Below are 11,574 nucleotides of genomic sequence, written 5' to 3'. Positions count from 1 at the left end.
AGCGACAATTTTGGAACCTGAACCAATGAACCAAATGAATGTAGGTTGTCAAATTAAAATGAACCTGGTGTATGTGTGTTGGGAGCCCTCTTATATCGGTTTTGGGTGAGAAGGCTCCCTCATATCAGAATCACGTCCCCAACATGCTTAAGCCAATAACTCTGCGTGGGGTGAAAGTGTGGGGTTATGTATGTGTGTGTGTTGGTTGTGGGATGAGTGGTCATCTTGGTTTTTATATGGTATTTTGGTATGAAGGTCGGAACGGTTATGATACAAGAGATGATATGTGAATGTGCATATGAACACGCTTGTGTGGTTAGTTTTGAGTCCTATGTGTGTTGGTTATGATAAAAGGAGGAACGGGTGATGTCAATGGTATAGTATATGAATGTGTTTATATTGTGTGTGAATGGCATGTGATATGGCTTCATGGAGTAATTGAGTGAATACATGTATGTATATGATATTGTAGTAATTCAACCAAACTTAAACCGTATTGTGCGTGCGTAATATGATAAGTTTTGTGAATATATTTTATGGAGATACGATATATTTTGTGCGATCAAGTGGAAGTAGGTGTGTGTAATTGCTAAGATGTATAGCGTATGATAGTAATAGAACCTAATTGTGACGAGTTCTGAATGAGTTTTAGACTCTGAACAACGCTTTTTGTTTTGCAGGGACGACAATGTTAATATAAAATAGGTTCCGTTACTGATTTAAGCTACTCGACCGAGTATGCCTTACTCGACTGAGCACGATTGCACTCGGCCGAGTGCTCAGAAGGTAGTAGCCGCTGTAATCTGCAAATTTTTAGTACTCGACCGAGTAGACATGGATACTCGACCGAGTACCCTTATTTTTGCCGGTTCAACGAGTAAATTTCCGGAAAACTTATAAACACCTTACTTTCATTATTTCGACTACTACTCATTCTAATTCACTCAAAATCTCTCAAAATTTTATATCCCAACAAAAACCTTGGTGATTTTGCTATCTTTGCTCTTTGATTCATCCTCTTATCCTTCCTTCCTTCATCCAACCAACTTTCCAATTCAAGGTAAGGTATTTCCAATGCTTCTTGTTTCCAATTAACTGAAGGTGTATGGTTGTTCAAATATGAAATTTTTTGTCATTCAATCCAAAGAATCATGTATTAGATGTTGTTAATTAGTAGTAATTCCTTCAAATAACCGATTTGTATATGGAAAAGATGATTTCTATGCCCAAAACCACCAATTTTGTACCGAAAATTTTCTAGGGTTTGCCCCAAAATTTTGATTTTTATCACTTTAATTCCTTGTAGGACGCTCATAGAAGTCAAATTGGTACTAGTGTTACTCTACCAAATGATTATCTTGTATATTTTGATCGAAAAATCCTTCTTAAACTTCGTTTTAAAAGAGGGCAAATCTGAAATTTTCATCTTGATATTGTGTGGATTCTGAAAATTCTTGTTGAACTTGAATTCTTGAACTATGCCAAAAGCTAGAGCACCCGCTAAGAAGCGTACCCGTGCCAATACCGCGGTTGAGCAAGGACAAACAAGTGAGAAACCGCTTTTTCCTCCGGTTGACCAATATCATACGATAATCTTTGCTGATTTTGAACAACGGGTTGCTTTTGTCACTTTAATGGGATGTACTATGAGACCAACTTGTTGTATGGACCCGAGTGTCTTGAAGGATTTGGTAATTGAGTCAGATATAACTCTTATATTCAAAATTTTGGATTTGGTAATTGAGTTAGATATAACTTGTTGTATAGACCCGAGTGAAACGGAACCACTTCAAAAATCCATGTCTCTCTCTCTCTCTCTCTCTCTCTCTCTCTCTCTCTCTCTCTCTCTTTCTTTTATTTACATTGTTTTTATTTGTTAATAAATTATACAAGTCCAATCGAAAAAATAGGTTAAAGTTTTTTAATCCTCAATTCACCCCCCCCCCCCCCTCTTGAGTATTTCAGATCGATAGACTCTTCAATTGGTATCAGAGCCTCGTGCTCTTGATTGCCTAACCACAAAGAGGTTGATCTATCTATCTTTATTTATCTTATCGTTTTATATTCCGCCGCCTATCACGTGATAAATGGATTCCAAATACCTCAAGTGTCCCATCTTTGATGGGAAGAATTATGGTTTATGGAAGAACATGATGACTCACTATGTGAAGGGTCATGATTGGGAGTGCTGGAGGATTATCCAAAACGGACCGCATAAAATTTTGGTTGCATCCACTGAAGGCACTACCTACGAGAAAAAGGAAGAGGATTATGTCGAGGCTGACTACAAGAAGGCCGAAAAGAATTCTAAAGCTATAAGTCTATTGCAGAATGGCATGACTACTACAGAATTCCATCGCTTCTCTTCGTGCTCAACGGCCAAGGAAATATGGGACGGCCTTGAACTAGCTTATGAAGGTACTTCCATTGTTAGGAAACAACGCATAGATCTGTTAATGCAGAAATATGAGCTATTCAGTATGGAGCCAAATGAGTCCCTGGATAGTATGTCCGCATGTTTTTCAAGCATCATAAATGAATTGAAAAACCTAGGAAGAAAGTTCAACACCGAGGACATTGCAAGAAAGGTTCTTAGGAGCCTAACTAAAAAGTGGCGTGCCATAGTCACAACAATGGAGGAATCGAGAGATCTTGAGAACCTATCCTATCAACAATTCATTGGTGCTCTCATGGCCCATGAACTCACTCTAAATGCTGATGAAGCAGAACCGAGTAGAGGTAAAAACATGGCCTTGAAAAGCGAGGATGTCAGCTCCGAAATAGAGGATGAGACCGTATTATTTGCTCGTCGTGTTAAAAATAGGATCTTTCGAAACAAGCAAATAAAGTCTACGGCTAATAACAACAAGTCTTTTAACAAGAAAGCAACAGAATCAAAATCGTCATTTGCTAAAAAAGGTTTCTTGAAGTGTGGAGAATCTGATCACATGATTAAGGATTGTCCAACTTGGAAGAAAATTAAAGACAAGGAAAAACGCGAGAAGACAAAGAAGGAGTTCAAACAAGTAATGATGGCTTCGTGTTGGGGAGTTCTTGACTTAAAAGATGATGAAGGATCTGAACAAGACGAAGTAGCAAATCTTTATCTCAGCAGCGTCAGTCTTGGCTTAATTTCTGACAGCGACGAGGATAGCACAGATTCTCACTCAAACTACTGCTTTCTAGGAGAATCAGAATCAGATGACGATGAAGAGGTTAGTTATCTTGAACTCAAAAAGCGTGTTAAGAAACTATCTAAAAATGTCCTAATTGAATTTTTTGAGCAATCCCTCGATAAATGTCATGAACAGGATATGGAACTTAAGGATCTAGATGAACAGATTCTTGATATTGCTTAGGAGAATCGCATTCTAAAGGCAAAAGCTAAGAAGTTAAAATCTAAAGTTACAGCTGATAAAGCTACAACATTAGATATTGCTAATGCTGAGAAGAAGGAATTAGAATATAAAGTTATGGCTAATGAAGCTATAACTTCAGATCTAAAGCTTAATATTAAGCACCTTCAAGCCAAAGTTATAGCTAGTGAAGCTATAACTTTAGAACTTAGAAAAGCCAAAGAACTTTTAGAGACTAAAATCACATATGATGAAGCAATGATTTTAGACCAAAAGAAAGAAATCGATTCTCTCACAAAGCAATTGAAGGAATCTAAAACTGACATGATCAATGTTAAGAAACAACATTCGGATGTTGTACTTATTCTTAACAAAAGGTTCCAAGACTTTCGTGACAATTTCAAGAAGGATAATGACGTAGATCACACGAATTGTCTTGGGGAGATTAAAACCCTAAAGGACTTACTCCTACATGCAAGAAAATTCCATGACAAGTGGGAAGGTAGTACAAAAGTCCTAAACTTCCTAACCGAACAATCTGACAATAATATGAATATGGGGTTAGGACATGGGTGCTACAGCTGTAGAGATCACTCAAAATCCAAATCAACACCCTTTGATCACGATTTCAGAAAAAGAAAGTACGATGATCTTCCTGAATATTTGATTTGCAATTATTGTGGTCATACGGGTCACATCCAAGACAATTGTGTCAAACGGGCACATGATATACGGAAAAATGCCGATTTTGCTAAAATGGTTGACACAAAAGTCGAGGATGATGATTCCCCCATAGATGAACCTAACGAAGAAAGGAATAATGATTTTCGTTGGTTCTACAACATGGCATTTGATTACACCAAAAAGCCTAGCACTTCACAAACTCCATGTCAACCCAAACAAAGTAAACCTAAACACAAGGAGACCAGACATGTGAGACCCAGGGAATCCCCTAGACCTAGAAATCCTCCTAAACAAAACTACCCAAAGTTTAGAAACACAACTGTTAGACAAGTTTGGGTACGAAAGTATTTAGTATATAGGGTAACTAACCATAAAGGACCCAACTTAGCTTGGGTACCTAAAATTGTATCTAATCCTTCTGCAGGTAATGGTGAAAGAAAACAATCAATGGTATCTTGATAGTGGATGCTCAAGACACATGACTGGAGAAAAGAATTTGTTTCTTTCACTCAAACCTTTCAATGGAGGAAAGGTGACTTTTGGGGACAATAAGAAGGGTAAAGTGATTGGTGTGGGCAAAGTTGGAAGTTCTAAATCACATGCAATCAGTGATGTTTATCTAACGGATGGTCTCAAGCATAATTTACTTAGCATATCTCAACTATGCGACAAAGGTAACAAGGTTGTTTTTCATACAGATGTTTGTCGCATTATAATTGAAGGTACGACTAATATTATGCTTGAAGGCCATAGGAAAAGAAATGTGTATATGGTAGATTTAGATGCTGTGTCTACTAACTCTTTTTCATGTATGAAAGTTACACTTGATGATCCTTGTTTGTGGCACAAACGTTTTGGTCACATTAGTTCACCTATTTTGGACAAACTCAAGAGATGGGACTTGGTTGAAGGACTACCTAAAATCAGGTTCGATCAAGAGAAGATGTGTGACATCTGTGCTAGATGCAAACATGTGAGATCATCGTTCAAACCTAAAAGAGTGGTAAGCATGAATCAAGCTTTGGAATTGATACACATGGACTTATATGGTCCCATGAAGGTAAGAAGTAAAAGAGGATCCAGGTACGTCTTTGTTCTCATAGATTACTACTCAAGTTATGTATGGCCTATCTTTCTTCATTCAAAAGATGAGACTTTTGATGAATTCGTTTGTCTTATGAAACTTGTTCAAAATAAATGTAAGACTAACCTTGTTTCTATTCGTACGGATCATGGCACCGAATTTAACAATCAAGCCTTTATAGAGAATTGTAGAATTAATGGTGTAGGACATAAATTTTCTGTACCACGAACTCCTCAACAAAATGGTGTCGTTGAACGTATGAATAGAACACTAGAAGATATGGCTAGTACAATTGTAATACCACCCCGTATTTTTGATAACGTTATTGAAAGCATTACTTGGAAAGATAGTATATGATATATAAGAATATGATAAGTAGTTGGTAGCGTAATGGTAAAACACAAAGTCAATGACAATAATAATAGGACTGCTTATAGATAAATATATACAAAAGTAACAAGTATAAATTATATTATATGTAAATATTTATATTATAATAATCATATAACAATAGAATACTAGTTAACCTATAATAGTTGCACTAGTCCCCAATTCCCATCAAAAACCCTCATTAGGAAAACAGTGCGCAGACGGCGAGACGCAACTAGGAGAAGCACAATCGTCGACTTAAATCCGTTGCACAGCCATATCGTGATTTGTTTCCATCAACCTTCCTCCTCTAATTAATCAAGGTACGATGTTGGTACATTGGTAGATTTCTGTTGTATATATATTAACGTGTTGATATCGTTGTATGCCGGGTTTGAGGGAGGTTGGTTGTGGTTCACTAGGGTCAGTTACGGGGTGTTGGGAACGGGTTTTTAGAGTCGTTGTGGTGGTTCTTGGGCAATCATTAGTGGCGAAAGCGAGCAGTACCCATTCTGTTTTGAGCGATTTCGACAGGGTTTCGGTGAGACCGTATGCGTCTTATGGCTCGAGTCAATGTACGCCCTCTGAACCATGGGTTAGTTTGATTACGGGGATCGCTTTAGTGATAGTTCTGGGCTGTTTCGATGTCGTTGCGGTGTCACATATTTTACCATGTTTAAGACGTGTATCCTTGTAACGGTGTTTGGGCAGGTCCGGTGGATCGTGGTCAGGTGTGTGTGCAACCGTGAGGAGTTGGGGGTGAGTGTCGGGTTGGAGCTTTAGTGAGTCCTATCAATGGAGTCCGTGGGGTAGCAAATCGTAGTGGTCGCGGTTGTATATGTTGTGTAATGCCTCATCATTGATGATCATGTATATTGGTAATTGTCCAATTGAATGGGAACGTTGTGGTACTATGTTTTATATACTCCGTATGCATTAGTCGTAGTATATAGTAGTACTAATTAATGCTTCATATAGTGGGTTACACACCATCATAGTATATGTTATTTTATTGTCATCATAATATGAATTAGTAGTTTAATAATTGACTAATCTTAGCGTAATACAATTAAATTAATAAAAGCGATACTTGGGGGATTTAGACTATAGTCGTTATTGTATGCACATCTTAGTAATTATAAAATGTTAAATAATTATTGTAGGCTCAGAGTTCGTTGAGGAGCAATTTCAGTTGATTGCTTATCTCTTTGTTGCGGATTATTCGCTTGTCAGGTAGGATAACGATTCTACTGGACCTATTAATTGTGTATCTTCTTATTTAATTGGATGTTGTGTTAATTGAATTGAACTATTTGGATAATTGGATTATACATATTTTGTATATTGTGATTGGAAGAAGTTGTATTGGATATTCTTGAGACGGTGTGGTAGGTAGCCATTATTGTTGCTACAGTTGGTTTAATAATGAGTTGGATATCAGGTTTAGCATGGCTGAGATAGACATCATTGTAAGAGCCTTCGGGTGATGTTATATAAACTTACTGGCTGAGGTAGACATCATGGTAAGAGCCTTCGGGTGATGTATTATAAACTTACTGGCATACACCGTTTAATACCCTCGTGGTGGTGGATTGGGAGAAAATTTGATTTGGCGCTTGTGTTCGAATCTTTGTACTATTTATATTTATATTATATGTCTTGAGATTGTTATCCTACTCAGCCTCGTGGTTGACAGTGTATTCGTGAACACCTTTGATGAACCATAATGGGGAGCAGATTTGACAGGTACTAAAGATTAGCTGACTTGGGAGCATTGGGATGTGAGCTCGACTTGGACCATAGTTGTTGTCTAGGTCACTTAGTTGCCTTATACAACTTTATTTATGTAATTTCCGCTGCGTAGTAAATTGTAATGTTAAGGTTTATATTTAATCGGTTGGCAATGTAATAAAACCATTATTTCAGTTAAAGTTATTAAAGTACTTTGATTTGTTTTAATTTGTATCATTTACCTCGGGCAATCGAGATGGTAACAGTCCTTTTTATTGGGAATGTCTTGCTAAAGGCTCCTAAATAAATTGGGGGTGTTACAAAGTTGTATCAGAGCAAAACGATCCTCAGGCCTAACCAATGAATATAAAAATGAATTAGGGTGTGTCTAATAAAATGAACCCGGGTAGAAACTGTTAGGAGCCCTTTTTTGGCTTAGGATGAGAAGGTACCCTCACTCCAACCCCGACCCTTCCAGTTTTGAATCGGTTACCTTGAGAGATATTGAAGAGTGGGGTAAATTTAAAATGAATGTTGTTTATTTTCTTAGGAGCCATTGTGCCTTGGATGTGGATTGTTTCGTTGATGACCAAGGTTACGAGATGTAACCTTGATTTTAAGGAGAGTTGGATGGATGAAATAAGGATTTGATGTTGAATTGTTTTGATCATAAGCATGAAGTAAATGTGATCGATATTATTGATTAGGTGACTGGATGTTATGGTAGTATCATGTCTAGCGATATGCGGTTATGTGAATCCCGAAGCTATGTTATTTACAATATATTATGAAATTATTAAAACTTGTGAGATGAATGCTTTAGAGTAGATACTAGTCGTGTGGGAAAGTTTATTGAATAAGTTGTGTTGATATAGGGGTAGGAGGGTGTTAATGACGGCTTGTGACATAGTAAAAAGGAACTTAGAGCTGAACTTTATTCCGCCAGATTTTACCCCTATTTGATTTAGTTGCCATTTCACCGCCGTTTATCGTCTAAGGTTGAAATGTTTATGAGTAATAACCCAGTGAGTTAGCTTACCCATGTCATTAGTCTCATGTTTAAAGGTTTTACGGTTTGGGAAAAATAAATAATTTAGTGGACTGTGGTCATAATATTCCTGCACAGTTATGTTTTCGACAAACAATTTTGTAAAATTTCTCATTTAATGTGTGCTTAATATTTTTGATTAATTCCAACTCCACTGTTTAAAATATTCACATATGTTTTCAAATTGATAAGCCACGTTGCAAGGTGAATTTTTGACAATTAATAGTGATTTTTACAACTTGACTATAGTTTTTGACAAATTGCTGATCAATTTCTGTATCGACCCACTGAATTGTAAAAATCTTTATAAAATGATTATTCGAAATTTGGACTTAATACTTTTTCTCATGCTTTAAAAATTCTTTATATTCTCTGAAAAGTATAAAAACTCAACGTAAAATATAACGGTTCTTTAATGGTGATTTTTTTTTAAAAGTTATAGCTTGACTTTGATTTCCGAAAACGCGAGTTTTACCAAAAATTTAATATAAATGTTTTATCAATTCTTAACTTATGATAGTTGGGATGTGAGAGTGATGATAGGAGGGCCTAAAGAGGGGTGAGAAAGGATAGAATTGACCAAACCTTGTTTTGTAAGTATAGGATATTTAAAAATGATAAGCAATCTTTCCTCGGGTAGAAACTTATGTTGTCTTGTTTACTTTTATAGAACCATGCCGCCAAAGAGATCTGCACCTACACCATCTACTATGTCCCAAGAGGAGATTGACCATTTGATATCTATGAATGAGGCTTTGAATGCGGCACTGAAGGCTAAGGGGTCAGTTCAGGATCCAGCAAAGATGAGTGTTAATATTGCAAGACATAACCCGACACATAGGGAGTTCGATAACCTTTTTGAGTTACTGGGTTGTCCTGCGAAGCTACAGGTAGACCAAGCTGCTTACTATTTGAGGGGAAAAGCGGGTTTGTGGTGGAATCTTAATAAGGAGGTCTTAAGGGAAGCTTGGAGGGAGAGTGATGAACCTTTTATAACTTGGAAGGGTTTTAAGGAGACTATGAGAGCCGTATTTATGCCAGAACATATTAGGAGTAAGATGAGAGCTGAATTTGATTCTTTTAGGATGACTGATGAGATGACAGTAGAGACTTATTATAACAGGTTTATGGAATTATGAGAATATGTAGCTGACTTGAATTTTAGTGATGAGATGTTTGCGCTCAGATTTGAAAAGGGATTAACAACTACTATTAAGAAGAGGCTTGCAGCTGGTCAGCCAAGTACCATAGATGATGTTTATCAACGAGCTGGGCACGCAGAGAGGATTGCCGATATGTTAAAGGAAGAGAAGAGGGAGAAGGAGGAAAAGAAGAGGAAGGGCGAGAAGAGGACGGTAGAAATTACAACTGAGAGTGCAGGAGGCAGTAAGAAACAGAGTGTGGGTCAAACTCAATCATATTTTTTGAGTGGAGGGTTGTCTAGTGGAGCTAGTAATGTGAATTGTTTCAGGTGTGGGAAGCCGGGACATAGGAGGTTTGAGTGTAGGGTTAATTTGGAGAGGCAAGGGAGTGGTGTTGGAAATGGGAATCAGAATGGGGGTTACTATACTCCTATATCAGGTTATGGGAGTAATCAGAAGACCGGGGGTCGGAGCAATCAGGTGAGTTTTAATAATAGCTACAATCAGAGCTACAATAATAGGCAAGACAAAGGAGTTGATCAGCGTAAGGGTGGAAAGTCATTTGGAACAGCTAGCACCGTACAAGGGATTGGGAAGAAGAGTAACTAGTGTTATTATGAGGAGTAAAGTCTTATCCTTTATATAAGTATGAAGTTGTTAGTAGTTTTAATAAAGTAACAATAGTTCTGAAACTTCGGGACGAAGTATATTTTTAGGGAGGTAGAATGTGACAACTCATGTTTTAAGTTTATTTTGTGACACATTTTCGTGTTTTGAGTTAATTTTGTGATACATTTTGATAAGTTTGATATAGTTTGACAATATTAAAATGGTTAAATTGTGTTCAGGTGGTAATGACTAACATGGTACTCAATTGTGTCGATGGTTTATTAAGACTTTTTGTAGCACTTCTAGCTTTTGGGTGAACTTCGGGAAGAAGTTCATTTTAAGGGGGGAAGACTGTAATACCCCGTATTTTTGATAACGTTATTGAAAGCATTACTTGGAAAGATAGTATATGATATATAAGAATATGATAAGTAGTTGGTAGCGTAATGGTAAAACACAAAGTCAATGACAATAATAATAGGACTGCTTATAGATAAATATATACAAAAATAACAAGTATAAATTATATTATATGTAAATTATATTATAATAATCATATAACAATAGAATACTAGTTAACCTATAATAGTTGCACTAGTCCCCAATTCCCATAAAAAACCCTCATTAGGAAAGCAGTGCGCAGACGGCGAGACGCAACTAGGAGAAGCACAATCGTCGACTTAAATCCGTTGCACAACCATCTCGTGATTTGTTTCCATCAACCTTCCTTCTCTAATTAAGCAAGGTACGATGTTGGTAAATTGGTAGATTTCTGTTGTATATATATTAACGTGTTGATATCGTTGTATGCCGGGTTTGAGGAAGGTTGGTTGTGGTTCACTAGGGTCAGATACGGGGTGTTGGGAACGGGTTTTTAGAGTCGTTGTGGTGGTTCTTGGGCAATCATTAGTGGCGAAAGCGAGCAGTACCCATTCTGTTTTAAGCGGTTTCGACGGGGTTTCGGTGAGACCGTTTGCGTCTTATGGATCGAGTCAATGTACGCCCTCTGAACCATGGGTTAGTTTGATTACGGGGATCGCTTTAGTGATAGTTCCGGGCTGTTTTGATGTCGTTGCGGTGTCACATATTTTACCATGTTTAAGACGTGTATTCTTGTAACAGTGTTTGGGCAGGTCCGGTGGATTGTGGTCAGGTGTGTGTGCAACCGTGAGGAGTTGGGGGTGAGTGTCGGGTTGGATCTTTAGTGAGTCCTATCAATGGAGTCCGTGGGGTAGCAAATCGTAGTGGTCGCGGTTGTATATGTTGTGTAATGCCTCATCATTGATGATCATGTATATTAGTAATTGTCTAATTGAATGGGAACGTTGTGGTACTATGTTTAATATACTCCGTATGCATTAGTCGTAGTATATAGTAGTACTAATTATATATAGTAGTACTAATTAATGCTCCATATAGTGGGTTACACACCATCATAGTATATGTTATTTTATTGTCATCATAATATGAATTAGTAGTTTAATAATTGACTAATCTTAGCGTAATACAATTAAATTAATAAAAGCGATACTTGGGGGATTTAGACTATAT

This window comes from Silene latifolia, chromosome X (genome assembly GCF_048544455.1).
Source record: "Silene latifolia isolate original U9 population chromosome X, ASM4854445v1, whole genome shotgun sequence".
Taxonomy (NCBI): domain Eukaryota; kingdom Viridiplantae; phylum Streptophyta; class Magnoliopsida; order Caryophyllales; family Caryophyllaceae; genus Silene; species Silene latifolia.
This window is presented reverse-complemented; position numbering follows the sequence as displayed.